The sequence below is a fragment of the Ambystoma mexicanum genome, chromosome 7p (assembly GCF_040938575.1).
Source record: "Ambystoma mexicanum isolate Mex_15411 chromosome 7p, UKY_AmexF1_1, whole genome shotgun sequence".
Classification (NCBI taxonomy): Eukaryota; Metazoa; Chordata; class Amphibia; order Caudata; family Ambystomatidae; genus Ambystoma; species Ambystoma mexicanum.
The window spans coordinates 551,922,113-551,938,204 of record NC_090939.1 but is presented as its reverse complement, the minus strand read 5'-3'; positions in this window follow the sequence as shown (position 1 = coordinate 551,938,204).

Genomic DNA, 16,092 nt, shown 5'->3' with positions numbered 1-16,092 from the left:
CAAAACAAAATATGGCATGCCAACATCTGGCCGGGGGGTTGAAAAAAAACAAAGAAAAATGTCCATCTTGGAACAGGGGCTTGGAGTGTCCACCCAGGAGAGGGGAGGGGCAGGGTGTACATCAACACCCACATGTGTGTATGTTGATAAAAACAATTCCCTCCATGGGTACATGGACCGCACAGCTATCATGAATTGGGAGGGCTGTTGCTGCTGTCGCCACCTTCCTGTGTAGAATGTGAATGTGGTTGTGGTAGGGGAGGTTGACAACATATGGCCCTGGCCTGGTCTTCATGGCAGCGGCCAGGCAGGACCCAGATGGATGCATCTGCAACATGAAGCCTCAGAGGTGCGCATGCAACACCTCACGGGATGCACGGAGTTCCTCCGAGATGGTATGAGTCAACAGTTGCATCAGCTGGTCGCACTGTGTACTGCGGGCTGCCTCTAGCACTCCCATTGAAACTCTGAGGGAAAGTAACTCTTGCCTCAGGGCTGCCCTGTGGACCTGACCCTCTGCAAGCAGGGATGCCTGCAGAGACCTCAGTTCAGCCTGTCGGCTCCTGTTGCTGTCCTCCATGTGCAGCCTATGTGAGCGGCATGTGGACCGCAATGCCTGCAGCTGGTGCCCTAACTATGTTTGTCGGGAGAACATGGAATTGGCCACCCTATCCATGCCATGAGCCAACATATCATAGGAAGCACACTGTTGATGTGCAACACACAACATTGACTGCTTCCGCACTGTCTCCTCAGCCGCGACACTTCCCCTATGTGTGCATGCCCCATGCCTGCCAGACCCAAGGGAGCATGGCCCTTGATATAAAGCCCATGTCTGTCGCTTCAGGACTGCATCCCTCCCTTGGTCATCCAGCCCAGGACCGGAAGCCAATTGAGTGGAGCATGGCCTAACAGCCGTAACCACCACAGACACATGTGGCAACACTGACTGGCCATGTGAGGGGATGTTACCCCCTGCAGATGCGCAGGCTACATCAGCAACATCACTTGATGCACTCACCTACGACAGCATAGAGGAATGGACGTCCGGTTCACCACGAGAGCCACTGGTATCATTGGAGGTGGACTCATACTGAGCCATGCCCTGGATGGACTGTAGCATCAGTGGATTCTCATGGGCTGCCACAACACGCCCTCTGCTGGTGCTCTGTTGGGGCTCAGCCTCCCCTTCCTCCTCTACCTCCTCCCCTGAATCTGGTGGCTCGTCACCTGCACATGGACACATAAAGACATGAAGAATCATGTTAATTGTATCTACTACATGCATTCTCATCACAATGCTGTCCTGTACCAGATTTACATGCATGTTAACATGCCATGATTTGCATTCACACACTGTGAACAAAAATCTCTGAAATCATGGTGTATGGAAGACCCACACACTCCTGTCTATGAGCCATTTTACCTGCCTCCTACTACCCTGAGGAGCCTCCTACGAGCCATCTGCTGCTGCCTGAGCACTGTCCATGCCTGCTGCTCACCTGCCCTGCAATTTGAGTGCCTTCTGTCCTGCCAGTGTCAGTGCTCCTGTCCTTGGCCCTGTAACCACCTCAGCTGATTCAGAAGACTCCCAACATGCCAGAACATCACCACCGCTCTACAGCCAAGCCCCAGGACCACCTTCCCCACGCACACCTCGCTCGAGGGTTGTCATGTCTGAACAAACATCTTCGGATGCAAGTGGCAACCCCATTGCAGCGAGGCAGAGGGCTGTCATCTTCACAGCAAGGGAAGTTGACATCCTGGTGGAGCAACTCCTGGAACATTATGATGCCCTCTTCAACGCTGCAACACAAGTCGGCAAGGAAGGATGGAAGCAGATCTGGGACCCGATTGTGCCATCAAGGCGGAGGTGATGACACGCCATGACTACCACCATGTGCACAAGCGCTGGGAGGACCTGAAATTCAGGACCCACAACAAAGCCCTGTGCTGCCTGCAGGCTGGTGCCAACCAATGGGAATGTTGGGGCCAGTTGAACACCGCCGACATGCGGGTCCTGGAGAGGTTTTACTTGGTGCTGCACACCCAGGTCTGCGATTGGCAGCACCACCTGGAGTCATGAGGTGAGTGTCCATGTGTTGCTGGCATCCACAATGCATGTGCATGATGTTGATTTATGGTGGGAGTGTGCACCATGGCCTTACAGCAAGCATGCCTCTTGTACAGATGTCTGTGTGCATGTCCCAGACAGTGCCCCACGTGTGTTCTATGAACTATGCGTAATTTCAACTGTCTCACTTTTGCAATGTGTGTTGTACTGTAGCATATCACAAAGTGCATGTGGTTTCTTACATATGCCTAAGACGTGACCCTGGGAGAGGTGTTACACATGAGTGGTGTCATCAACATCATGAACAGACATGGTGTACATGTGTATGTGTCTGAGATGTGACTGTGCGACTGGCCATAACTCCTGGATGGATGTAACTGGTGCATTTCAATGTGTGCCCTAGTCTTGTTGCCTGATTGATGTTGAGGGGACACTGATGTGATAGCTAAGTGCACTGCTTCAGGACTGTCAGGGGATGTGTGTACATGACATGTGTATGGCCCATGATGCATGTGTGTGTAGCATGCACAATTTGTAGGTGGTGACAGTGCCGTATCCAAGGATGTGATTGTCTGTTATGAAGGACAGACATGTATGTCTATGTATGTATATTGCATGTACCTGTGTGTTGTGGAGGGTGATGATGGGTGTAACCTTTGGTAGTGTACTGTGGGATGTCTTAACCCACTCATCCAAGCCCTGCAACAGTACTGTGCATTGCTGGCAGCAGAAACATCAGAACGGCCACTGGGAAGCATGATGCTTGTTCAAAACCAACCAAAAATGCACAGTAAAAATCTGAAAGATAGGCTGCCATCCACTTTTGCCTATTTTAGGGAGCACAGGAGATCACTGCCTAAATCCACCATTGGGCCATCCACAAAGCAGCCTGAAACCACTTGGAAAAAGCAATGCTGATTGCCAAAAGCAACACAGAGCTGTTTGGGAATTAATTTTCTTGATTGTCAAAATGTGCTTAAATCATGGCGCCCAAATCACCAAAAGGATCCAACCTTCTTGTTGGGTGTTCCACATTATTCGACTGCAAGAATCCACATCAATACAATGTCAGCAAGAATCTTATGCTATCAAGCTGCTAAATCCCCTTTTAAAGATAGACAGCTGTCAAAATGGGTGTAGTACCGTTGCTCACCTCTACCAGAAAGCCGGCGTTTTAAAACCCTTTCTTTATAAAAATTGAACATCTGAACCCAAACTATGCTAAAGAAGAGAATTCCATCAAAATGCCATATAGAGTGCCACACAGCGATTTCATTGTTGAAAAAGACTTGATTTAAAGATATGTTGCTTATTGTGAGTTTATAAATGTTAATTTTTTACAAGGAGCTATGTTGAAATTGACTAGAAGGAATCTGATTTAATTAAAACTTCAAGAGGCCTTCTGTCCATGGGAACCCTTCACACCTTGTCCTTCCTACCAACAGGAAAGGATATCGCATGGACATGTTAATTAGAACTGTTGTGAGAGGAGGAGATATCCCCTGCTAGCAGGAGGAAAGAGAAAATAGACTCTTTCAACTGAATAGAATTTGCTGATTTGGGTGTTCCTGGTCAACAACTCCTGGCAGGAAACAAGACATGTGACCTCTGAGTCAGAGCCAAGCTTCTGGGGCGGAGACAAACCGTTGTGTCTATTGAATTGAAAGCAAATGTATGTTTTATGAAATTGCTTATAACAAATTTTACCAAGCTGACAGAAATGTCAAACTTTGAGATTCTTAAAATGACAAATTTACTCACAGTTCAAGACTAAGCTGGACGCCATGTGATGTTCTGAGACTAAACCCCGGGATTTATTAATATTGTATATACGGTGTTTATGCTAGAAACATAAAAACTTACAGTAATATGCTCAGAGAGGGTGTGTATGTCTGTGTAAAATTTGGTAGAGAACCAATCTTGGCAAACCCACCAAAAGCGCAAACAAGTTGTCTTTTCTGAAGTAAAGCTCTTAGGAAGATCAGAGTTGGACAAGAATGTACCTTAAGTAATATGTGAGGTGTATATGTATTATGAACAAGTTGTGCACCTTGGAAATATGTTTGTTATGAAAAATTGGTTTTCCATGAAAAAGCAGAGGGGAGGGATTTCAGCTAAGCCATATACACAGCATCATGATGACACCTCATGACATGCTGATCATTTTCTCCAGTAAGGGGACAGGGAATTCTCTGACCTATCAAATCCTTAGGGGGTTGGGCATAGAAAGTCAGCCTTCACACCCACTTTGGAAACAGATAAATAGAGACTGCTTAGGACAGATAGGGGACACACCTTTCCACTACTCAACTGATTCCTGCGCAGCACCCTGCCGAAAGACTCCAGAGACCAGAACTTAGAATCCAGACTCCAGATCTAGAACCAACTTTAGAACCAAACTCTAGAACCTTGAAGCAGAGAGGCCTAATCCACAAGCTGAATCTTCTTCAGCAGGCCTCAGAATCTTTTGCAACCTGATTCTCAACAGCCGGGCTGTGCTGTTTGCTTCTAGCCAAGAACCCTGTGCTAGAACCAAGATCCAGAGAAAGCTGTGCTGTATCCAGGATCCGCTTGATCCAGTCTAAGAGGCCGCACACACCGCCGTGCAGTGCTGATCGCAGACCAGGGTGCCTGACCTGTCCGGTGGCGAGAGAACTGCAGCCCAATCCCTTGACCAGATCTTGACAGGGCCCATTTCCATTCCATTCCAAAACTAGGAGTGAGTATCTAGTCTAGAACTGTACAGAACCAATCTCTTAGTTTAAAGTAATCCTATTCCAACCATTTTAACCTGTCCAGAACTGCATTATAGAATCTTGTGTCCATCCTGTTGTTGGTAAATCTCTAAGGCGCATCTGTCATTACTGAAATCTTGACTTTTTTCTGAAAATCTACCTTCACAAAAACATCTGTGTCTTTTGAACTGTACGTTTTCCAACAAACCCAAAACGACATTCCAATTCTTTATAGTTTTTCCGTAATTGCAATTTACGCAAGCAGAAAAATTGCTGCGAATAGCAATTTAGCTCCATTTCACCACGTAAAAATAGCTGCTTCTTGCTTTCCACTGCTGAATTTCATTTCCAATTTGATAATCATTCATGAATCATTGCTAGTGTTGACCTGAACCAATCTAAAGTAACTATCACTCATCCTGAATCTCTTTAGTGAATTAAACTAATTTTAGTAGATTTTCCCATCCATTGCAATCACATCCAAAAGCGTTTTGACCTGTGTTTTAAAATTATACCTGTTTTCTCTAAGCTTGCTGGGGAAACTGGAATTGAACTGCATTCTTGATTGTATTCCTGAAACCTGTGTGCCCTCATTTCCATCTCTTCATATTGCATAGGGGGGGAGTGAGTAGTCACAGGGGAAAAAGTGATCATATTATCTTTTGTTGAAATCATATCAAGTTTATTTCTGTGTTGCATTCTTTTCCATTATTGCATTTCCTTGAATCACATAAAGTATTTTCTGCTACAGTATCCGTCATATCCATACTCCATAAGTGATTAAAGAGATTGTTACTTTTGTAATATTATCCATCGTTGATTACCGTCCATATTTATAAGTGTGCTATTCAAATATTCTTTTTGTTCATAAAAGTGTGATATATATATTGTTTAATTATTCAAATAAACTTTTTAATTTTCAAAACAAACCTACTTCTTGGCTCAGTGAGGTCGGGGAGATCCAAAGAGAGGGGCATTATACAAGGGTTCATCATCCAGATTTAAAGAACTTTGACATAAAAATATATATAAATAAGGGCTTTCATTGGGCATCCCAAACTAGGCATTGACTTAATTGGAGTGCTGCATTGAAGTCACTTACAGTACTTCATGTGCATATGTTTTGTGCCAAGCACACATTGGAACAGTACCCTGATGTTTGTGTTCTATGTCTCCTTATCCACAGCAGCAGTGGAAGAAGAGGGCGGAGAAACTGCTGTGGAGCAAGGCAGCACGGATGCCTCCACCGGGCAACCATCGGCCACAGCTGCTGAGGGGAGGTCCAAGAGGGAGAAGGAGGATGTGGACTCCTCGGCAGTGGGGGGGACAGGTGAGCACATACAGGTGCCATCTTTTGCAGAAGACGCTGTCATGCGCCGCATTTCCAGCTGTCGTCTGTGGCCCCATTTGCATCTGTACGCTTCCTGATTCCTGCCACGCTCGGCACTACGTGCACTCAGCGGTCTAGTGTTTACCCGCTTCAGTGCACAAAACGCTACTTAGCCACACCCTCCTTTCCGCTCTGTGCGTTGCAACTGTTTCCTCGGTCAGCTGCGCTTTGCTCCAGCTACCGCGATTTTGCCGATGCTGTCTTTCTGCTCCTTAGCGCCTCTGACTAGTTCTTCTTTTCCCCTCAGTGCTGCTCTTTTTCCTGCTTCCTCGCCCCGCTCTTGCCTACACTCACAGGGCCCCTTTCTCTCCCTCTCCATTTTCCTCCTCTATCTCTTCCTCTGAATAGGCTATTTGAGCCTTGTTGCCCTGTCTTTGTATTGGAGTCTTCGCTCCCTCCAGCTCCTGTGTTCCTGTTTACTACTCTGGATTTCACGTTTTCCTGCAAGCCCAATAGGCTTTTTTCCCATTTCTGTCCCTCCTGGCTGGGGGTCACGGCCAGGGCGTGTCTCACCGCTCTCACTGTGGCTTCCTCATGTGGGGGACACAAGCAGCAATGGAAAAATGAAAAAAAAACACTACAGAGCTCATCGAAGCCTCAGCCCAGTGGAAGAAGACTCGGACACCACAGGTGAGGAGGTTGAGGGGGGAAGTGGGGATATTAACACCCTAAAACCGAAGGCGGCTGACAGACGCTGGGAAGGCATCCAAGTTGGCAGGGGAGGAGGAGGAGGAGAGCACCGTATTAGCACAGTCCATGGGGCCCGGCAGGGATGGTGAGGTGCATGTGAATGCTGCAGTCATGACCCAGGAGCATTAGGCAGTGCAGGTCACTGTGGAGGGGCATGTGCCAAATCATGTCCCTGGGCCAGCACCTGCATCAGTATGCACCTGACAGCATGCCTCAGGCCGCACCCATCTGCAGGTGTCGTTGTTTCCACCCAGATCAACACCCCACTGTCTGCAGATGTTGCCATTCGAGACAGAGTGGAATCCCTGCTAGCCGGTATTGCGAGGCATACAGCCGTTATTCATGATGATGTGCAGGCTTGCAACTGTGGGCTTACACATCATCACAATGATGTCTGGCATCTCTGGAACTGGCTAGCAGCATTCCTGGTCTCGCATTGGATGCGTAGGCTGGCCAATTATGCAACCCCCTCCTCGTCTTGCTCCTCTGTGCGCCATTCATCCTCCCAAGCTCCTTCCGGCCCAGAGATCACCGGGGCCTCCTGTGCACCAGTCCCACCCATGTCGGCCTGTCTGGTGGAAATAACATCCCTGCCTGAGTTGGAAGTCGACGTTAGATCAGCCAAGGTGGTCAATATGCCGATCCAGGGAATGACAGGAGCAGTGGCAATGGAGAGAGAGCAGGCACCCAGGAGTAGGGCACGGGACTGACGCCCCCGGGTGGTGTCATCAGCCTGCAGGGTGTCCTTACGAAGCAGGCGCAGGCAATTTGGCAACAGCAGGCTCAAAGTAGGAGGCTATTGTACTCAGGGCATACCATCTCAAGGAGGCAGGTATCCGGCATCAAGTAGGATGCAAATGTGGACCTTAGAACAAGGGTGTCTTCTGTGTTTGTGTGGTATGGGCAACAAATCTGGGCAGAGAGGCAGCGGGCTCTGGAGACGAGAGTCACCATAGCCACTTTGGAGAATGCACTGCGTCGGGCAGACAGGCGGGCTGACATCCTCGAGGATACTCGCAGGGAGTGGGAGGGGATGGAGAGAGCCATGCTCGAGTCCCTGCAAGCCCTCGAGGCGAGAGCAGCGGCCCACCTTGGGGAAGTGGACACAGTGTTCGATGATGCCCTGGTTGAAACATTGACTGAGATTGGTGACAAGGTAGATTAGCCCGCTGCCTGTGTACATTGTTTTGTAGGCATAGGTTTCCTTTCATTTTTAGTTATGATTTAGAGCTAGCATCACAGACATTGCTCCATTTCTTTTGTACATAGTTCTGTAGGACTAGGTTTTCTTTTCATTTTTTATCTTTTGGAGTGGATTGTGAACTATCCTACAGGTTTTATTGTACATCATTTTTTGGTGTGTGTTGCTGTTTCTATTAGTGATTGTATTGATTTTTTGGTGTAAATTCTTTTTTGTACACATGGACTTTTTTGTAGTTTTATTTTTACATGTACATCTTTTTATATTATGATTTATGATTTCATTTACAGTATGTATGGTTTTAATACAACAGTTTAATATATTTTGTTTTACTCTCACAGTCATTGTCGTTCACAATTATTTTTGCAGTGTGCCTGTTTGGTAGTCCGTTTAGTAGTTCTGATCCTGCCCATTGTTAGTCATGTGTGTCTGCTTACTTGCATGTGTTATGTTTCTGGTTTGTTTGCAGGGTGAGTATTCACATGGGGCGGACTGTGGGTGGTGTGTGTAGTGGGATTTTGTGTGTGCACAGGCAAATGGCATTTCCTTTCACATGTGCAGCATGATTGTGCATTTGCTCTCACTGTGTTTGTGAGTGTGGTGGGGTGACTGTCGGAGTGCAAGATGTTCAGGACATTTGCAGATGATTTGCTAGATGCAGTGTAACACACAGGTGGTGCATTTCCCTTCTCCAACATGTTTTTTTGCAGTTGTCATCATCTGTGGTGTTGTTCAACCTCTTGCACTGGGATACACTATTCGCATTTCATGGTAGTTACACTTTGGCTGCCCATTGCAGCTGTCTCGGTGTGTGGTGCACACATGGCCATAACAGTGATGTGTTTTTAGGGATTCTCTTCTAGTATTAGCAGCTCAATGAAGGTCAGGCTGTGGGACACCTGGCCAGTGTTTGTTCATGTGACACACATTGAAATATGTTTGGGATCTGTGATTGGTGAACAATTTGTCCTTTTGGTATTGATGCCTTGACATTGTCACATGTCCTACATCAAAAGAAATTTTCGGTATGCCCGTGGTGAATAGTAGCAGACTCGGGCAGTAAAAAGTAGAAAAAGACAAATGAAATAGTACTGCTACTAAAAAGCTCACCCCAATTGCATCCTCATGTGAAGCAAAACATTATAGTTGTATTGGGGAACCTTCCTTCTTTTACTAATGGAATATATCCCAAAGTTAATTGCCCGTGAAGTTGTCAAGGAAGAGAAACACACATAAGGGGCTGCATCCTGAATATAATTAATTGTATTGAGACAACATAAGGTTCTCATATATTCACTTGCATATACAACACATTTCTAGACTAGAGACAAAAACATGTATTAGTGTCATAAACAAAAACAGCATAAATCATATTCTGGTCTTAAAGCTAACGTGGTTTTCAGAAAAATCAAAATCACAACATGAAACATGAAAACAGCATATATGATGAATATGATGAATACACCTGTGGGTTTGCACCTGAATGGTGCTTAAAAACTTGTATTGTAATAAATATCCAGATTAAAAATATCTGGTGAGTGGACTTTTCTTAACTTGCATGCTTCATCATGAATTATTCAGATGCCTAAAAAGTTCTAATGATCATACATCTGCCTGGTAAATTTTGCAGGAAAAAATAATCCTGAACACACGTCCAGCAGGCACTCACTTTTACATTCAGTTGTTACGTATGTGTTGGGACATGGCTGTGGACAGCGATTCTGTTTGTCCAGCTGCCACACTCATGGATGCAGCCCGGGTGTATGCATTCATTTTTATTTGCAGGATACATGTTCCGGTGGATATTCTGTCTAGTGTCACTACACATCAGTGAAGGTGCAAGACACACACTGGATTGAGGGATCATGTGTCACTATGTAAGAGTTCATCATGTAGGTGATGTCCCATGTGGAGGGGACTGCCTACAGGGTGGGGGCACGGGTAATGGGGGTTGGGGTGTCCCATGTGAAGGGGCCTGCCTGCAGGGTGGTGTCGCTGGTGATGGGGGTTGGGGTGGGAGTGTCCCATGTGGAGGGGGCTGTCTGCAGTGTGCGGCACAGGTGATGGGGTCTGGGCACGGGTGATGGGGGCTGGGGTATCCCTTGTGGAAGGGACTGCCTGCAGGGTGGGGTCACAGGAGATGGGGCTGGGGTGGGTGTATCCCATGTGGAGGGGGCTGCCTGCAGGGAGGAGACAAGTGTGATGGGGCCTAGGGTATCCCATGTGGAGGAGGCTGCCTGCAGGGTGGCATCATGGGTAATGGGGGCTGGAGGGCTTTCCCATGTGGAGGGGGCTGCCTGTAGAGTCGTGCCAGGGGTGATGGGGCTGGGGTATCCCATGAGAAGGGGGCTGCCTGCAGGGTGGGGGCACGGGTGATGGGGGCTGGGGTGGGGGTGTCCCATGTGGAGGGGGCTGCCTGCAGGGTGGGGGCATGGGTGTTGGGGTCTGGGGTTTCCCATGTGGAGAGGGCTGCCTGCAGGGTGGGGTGATGGGTGATGGGGGCTGGGTTGTCCCATTTGGAGGGGGCTGCCTGAAGGGTGGGGGCATGGGTGATGGGGGCTGGGATGCGAGTGTCCCATGTGGAGGGGGCTGCCTGCAGGGTGGAGTAACAGGTGATGGGTGCTAGGCTGGGTATCCAATGTAGAGGGGGCTGCCTGCAGGTTGGCATCACAGCTGATGGGGGCTGGGGTGGGGGTATCCCATGTGGAGGGGGCTGCCTTCAGGGTAGCGTCATGGATAATGGGGGCTGGGCTATCCCATGTCGAGGTACGCAACTCTATCCAATATTTTGAGGAGGAAGGGCACTGTAATAATGGGTTGGTAGTTAGTTGTTATGTTGGGTTCTAGGGTGTTTTCTTTTTTAGAAGAAGGAAGACCCATGCATTTTTTATATTAGTTGGGACAGTACAGTTTTCAAAGGAGGCGTTGATTAGACTCATGATGAAAGGAGTTAGATCAGATGCACAGTCTTTAATAGCCGCTGCTGGGTATGGGTCACCTTGACACCTTGTTGGTTTGAGGTTGGAAATCATTTTTAGGACTTCTGAGTGTGAGGCAGGTGTGAATTCAAAAATAGGAGCCGTATTATGACTGGTAAAACCATATTAGGACTGGTAAGACTGGAAGTCAGTTGAGGTTGTAGTGCTGTTTTAATAGTACCTTTTTTATTTTAATCCATGATCGCAAAAACAAAAATCATGATGACACAAGCACGACTCATGGACAAAAAATTCGGTACATTTTCCTTGAAACCAGCTCTTAATTTTTACACAGTAAAAGCAGTGCCTGCTATTACCTATGGGGTAGAGGCGATGCCTATGATACCCGAGAGAATCTGGATAAAACTGGAAGGCCTATTTTGGAGGAAACTTTTAACACTCCCACAATCAACACCAATGGCATCGATTCGTAGAGAAATCAATGTCCTTTCACTAAAGGGAAGAGTCAATCGAAATACTCTGATGCTGCACCGGAAAATCAGACTATCCTCTGAGAAGATCTTAAAGGTATAAAATTGGACCTACCGGTTAACCATCAAAAACAAAACAAGCCTATGAGCTACTTGTTAAAAGGTCCTAGCAAGCAAATTAGAAACACATACCTAAGGGCTAGGCTGAACCTTTTACACACCAAAGAAATTCTATTCATCAGAGGTTCTGCCCCCAACAACCTTTGCAGATTCTGTAACAAAACAGATACAGTGGAAACCCTGAGGCATCTTTTGCTGTCATGTCCTGAACTGGCTCCAAAAAGAATGACCCATATGGGACACCTATTCAAAAACAGATGGTGTATGGAAGAAGATTACTGGTGGAACATTCTGATGTCTGTTGAAAACACCAAAACATTAGTTGCGGTCGGACAGAACATAAACTTGATGAGGGAAGAAACAACCTGACAACAACCTGGAAAGCAAACCTCAGCAATGACAATAAAGGATCAAATGAAGAAACATTTGTTTAGGATCAAATGAAGAAATACTTTCTTTTGCTCACACCCTTTTGTAGAAACTGTGATAAACATTTTAATCCAAAAAAATAAAAAAAATAAAGGAAGGCTATTTTATCGAGAAGGGCTTTTTCTATGCAGTGCACCAGCTTGCATCTTTGTTGCAGACTTTGATTGGAGGCACTGGCGACTCAAGTTCTCTGAGGATTGCCATGAGTTCCTTAGTTCCTGATTTAGTGTTATTAATTCTCTCATTGTATGTGGAACCTTTCGTATGGAGGATTACCGGTTTGTGAGTTTTGGGTGCCTCAGCAAACCATGCTTTGTTAAGATCACCTGGTGATTCTATCCATGTAACTCCAACATTGGTAAAATCATTGTGTTCTTGCACAAAATATCTACATTCTTGCAAACTGCATTGTGAAGGCCTGGAAGGGAAAGCCCCATCACCAGCTCGGGGGGGGGGGGGGGAAGGTCAATCATCATATTCATATTCAGCTCATGTGAGACATGCTGCCTGCGTGGAGAACAAAGCATAGGCTCTCTTAAGATGGCAGAAAAGAACCACAATGCCTGGAGACTATTGTGGACAGAGTTGAAACATGCTCCTATCATAAAGAGATTTTTGCACCAATGATGTGTTAATAAGCCAATGATGGGTCAATTCTAGATGGACCAGGACGGCCTGTCCTGAGTGGCCAGGTAAAGGGCAATTGGCAAACGGTCCACCTTTTATCTTCTTCACTTTCCTTTTCCCAACACATTGCATAGTCCCACAAATATTGCCATCTATCCATGTATCACATCTCGATAGCAACCCAACTGAGTACGTGTTCGTTGCATGGTCTGTTGATGAGAAATATTTTGATTTTATATAAAGCCTCTAATACCTCCTACACCTGCTGTCATTAATAAGCATGGCTGGTGCAAAGTTGTTCCCATAATTGGTTAGTATCTACCCTGGCCAGAAGACTAAAACTACTGTTTGCAACCTTTGTTAATCAAAGCAGTATATCTGCCCTGAAGCTAACATTTTGTTTCTGCAGAATGTTATAGTGATTGTCTTTTCTTACAGAGCTTCAGTAAATGTCCAGTTACTCCAACCCCTGCAATCAATAAGGCCCACTTTAACAAATGGATATTTTATCCCTGATTACATGCAAGGGATGCTCACCTTGATCTGCAAATCTACATAGGCATGGTGACATACTTTGGTTGTCCCTATGGCCATCATTACGAGTTGGTCAGTCTTGAAAAAACAAGGAAACCCAGAGCCTACACAGAGCTGTGTCCAAATGTGACATAATTACCCACAGTCTGGCTTGCCGGGAGATCAGGCCCCTGCCGGACAATTGCCATGATGACAGGCACCGGTATCCCAATCCCCTGGTTTCCTATAGATTTTGTTATCCACTATCAAACAAGAGACACAAGAATAAAAGTAAACATTCTTATCCTGAATAAATCTATCCCAAGTAAAATCCCTTTCTTTCTTGGGGTATTTAGTACCATGGTGCTTAGCAATTAACTCCATTCCAACCTTTCCCCTGTGGTTATACTTTTAACATTGTGTTAGCCAGTATGTAATAACATTTTAACCCCTCTGTAACAAAAAAAAGCTACAGAGTTTAAATATTAACTTTACCCTGATCCACTTCCTTTGCTGAATTTAGGAAAAAAGTAACCTCTTTCATTGCTGGCTAGACAACCTGAATTCGTATCCACCATCAATTAATCAAAACAGTGTATTATGGATTACATTAAATGCATTAAACATCACAACTAACATCAGCACACCACAGTATAAAACAGGTTAAAACTCATACACAATATTATATAAGGCAAAAAATTAGATCAGAATCTCATCTCAACAATAATATTAAAGAGACACAGATCAGAAAAGCATATATGTCACACAAGTACAATACTACACAGCCATTAATTTGGATCTAATGTACCAGGCAGCTTTTAGGTAATTGACAAATGCAAAGGAAAACCCATGATACGAGAGAGACAGCAATAACATAAAGGCTGGTCTCCACTGCCTTAGACCAGATTCTCTGAGAACAGTTCAAAAGATAGTGTTTCGGGAAATCTTAACTACAAAGTAAGTCTGGCACTGTTTCTTATTCACTGCACTGACTGCTGCCGTCATTATTTATTATGGCTTTAAGATGGAAGGCATTAAGCAGAGCCCTGGTCAGGAGAGACCTGTGGAATGTATTTGAAACTATGATGAGATTCATGTCTGTATCCTCTACAGGTCATAGCGGAAGATACAGCCTGGCTGAAGCTTCACAGATGTTTCTGTCCTTCTGATATTTCACAACTGCACATAATCCCCAGGGCTCTTTTAATAAAAGCAAGCCACTAGATATGTTGTGTCAGTTCCCAACAATAGTGCATTCCTTAATAACAGGCTGGTTAGTGTCCCATCTTCACTTGACCACAGAGCATGCAACAGTAAAATCGGCATCAATGATAATACATCAGTTAAAAAGGTTAAGACTGTCTCCGTGTGCAAAAGATACTATGATGTGGAGGAGGGGAAACTAAGGAGATATGCAAGAAAACGGTTTTACGCCCCTTGTGGGGTCTCTGGATTCCCAACTGCCCATTATTTGCTTCCAGAGGCTAAGGCTGCTAATGCCTTTCCTCGATAGATTTCCAGCATATGCTCAACTGAGTGCTGCTTCACATTTTTGGTAAATCAGAACAGTCCCCCAATAACTTTGTTAATCTTGGACTTCTGAATATCAACTTTGGTCTTACAAGTAAGGCATTGGTTAAAACTGCTGCTGAGATAGGAAGAATGCATACAATAGGACAGTCTGTGGCCATTTAGTAATATCTGCATGGGCTTTTATTTACTATTTGAAAAAAACATGGTGTAACTTTTCCCAGCATTGGACACGGTGCATCATATAATTAAAATAAGTCTCCACGAGCGTCTGCAAAGATGTGGGAGTTCAAGCAAGAAGCAGAGCATCATCTGCATGACTGGCAGCCTTTAACACTTCTCGCCTTCTAAAGTTGGTGGAAGGGAATGTAGATAGATATTAAATAGCTGGGGTGCAAGAAAACACCGGTGCCTCCCTCTGTTCCCCGCTTTAATGGGGTCACTTAATTCACACTCTTTTGTCCCGTTGGGGCATAAGAAGTTACTGTGTTTCAGTTTTTACACTATATCCACAGCAAGGATCACTGAGGGGTGCACTCCTTTGCTACTTCCACTGGAGACCGCTTGTATGGTGTTATTTACATTCCTTTTAAATATAGAGCTCACATGCTGTTACCGTCATCACTTCGACATGTCTAACTGAAGTCCTTGTCTGTTAATTGCACTCGTGCTCAGTTTTGACAGATGGCAACACTTTTTACTATCCATCTGAGTTATTGATTTTAACATTAGCCCCCACATATGGATTTGATGCAAAGCATGATGCGTATGCAACACATTATCAATCCACTTCTATTTTCATATGCCATGCTTTTTCTTAGATGGCCATCTGCTATTTGCTGTGTCCGATGACAGCTTGGTCATGGTACACATTTTCTACTTTAGATGTATTATTGAAGGGAGATGTCCCTTCCTTCTCTTTTAACAATTCACAATGTACTCTATGATAGACTTAGGTATTTGTGATTGTAACTCCATTATTTTTCCTATGTTGCTGTAGAGGGTTAAATACTGTAGCTCTCAGGATACCTGGACAGCAGCCGCCACATAGATTGTGTTCCCAGATTCCTATTTAATGTTACCCCTCTCTACTTAACTGATGTTTACTGCTAATATTAATAATGCCAATACGCATGTTTTCTGTTCTATGAACTCTGTTCTTGTTAACCTTATTGTAATGCTTTGTGTGACATGATCACTCGCAGCCATCTGTGAAACCTGTTATGAGTGTGTATTTTAAAAATCATTTACTTGTATAAGTGCATTTACAAGTACTCCTTAATTAAGTAATGGGAGTGGCACATCATTATTATGAGTCACAATCTTTACGTTCTTGATTAAACAATGCACTGTTCAACAGGTACTAAAACAGCG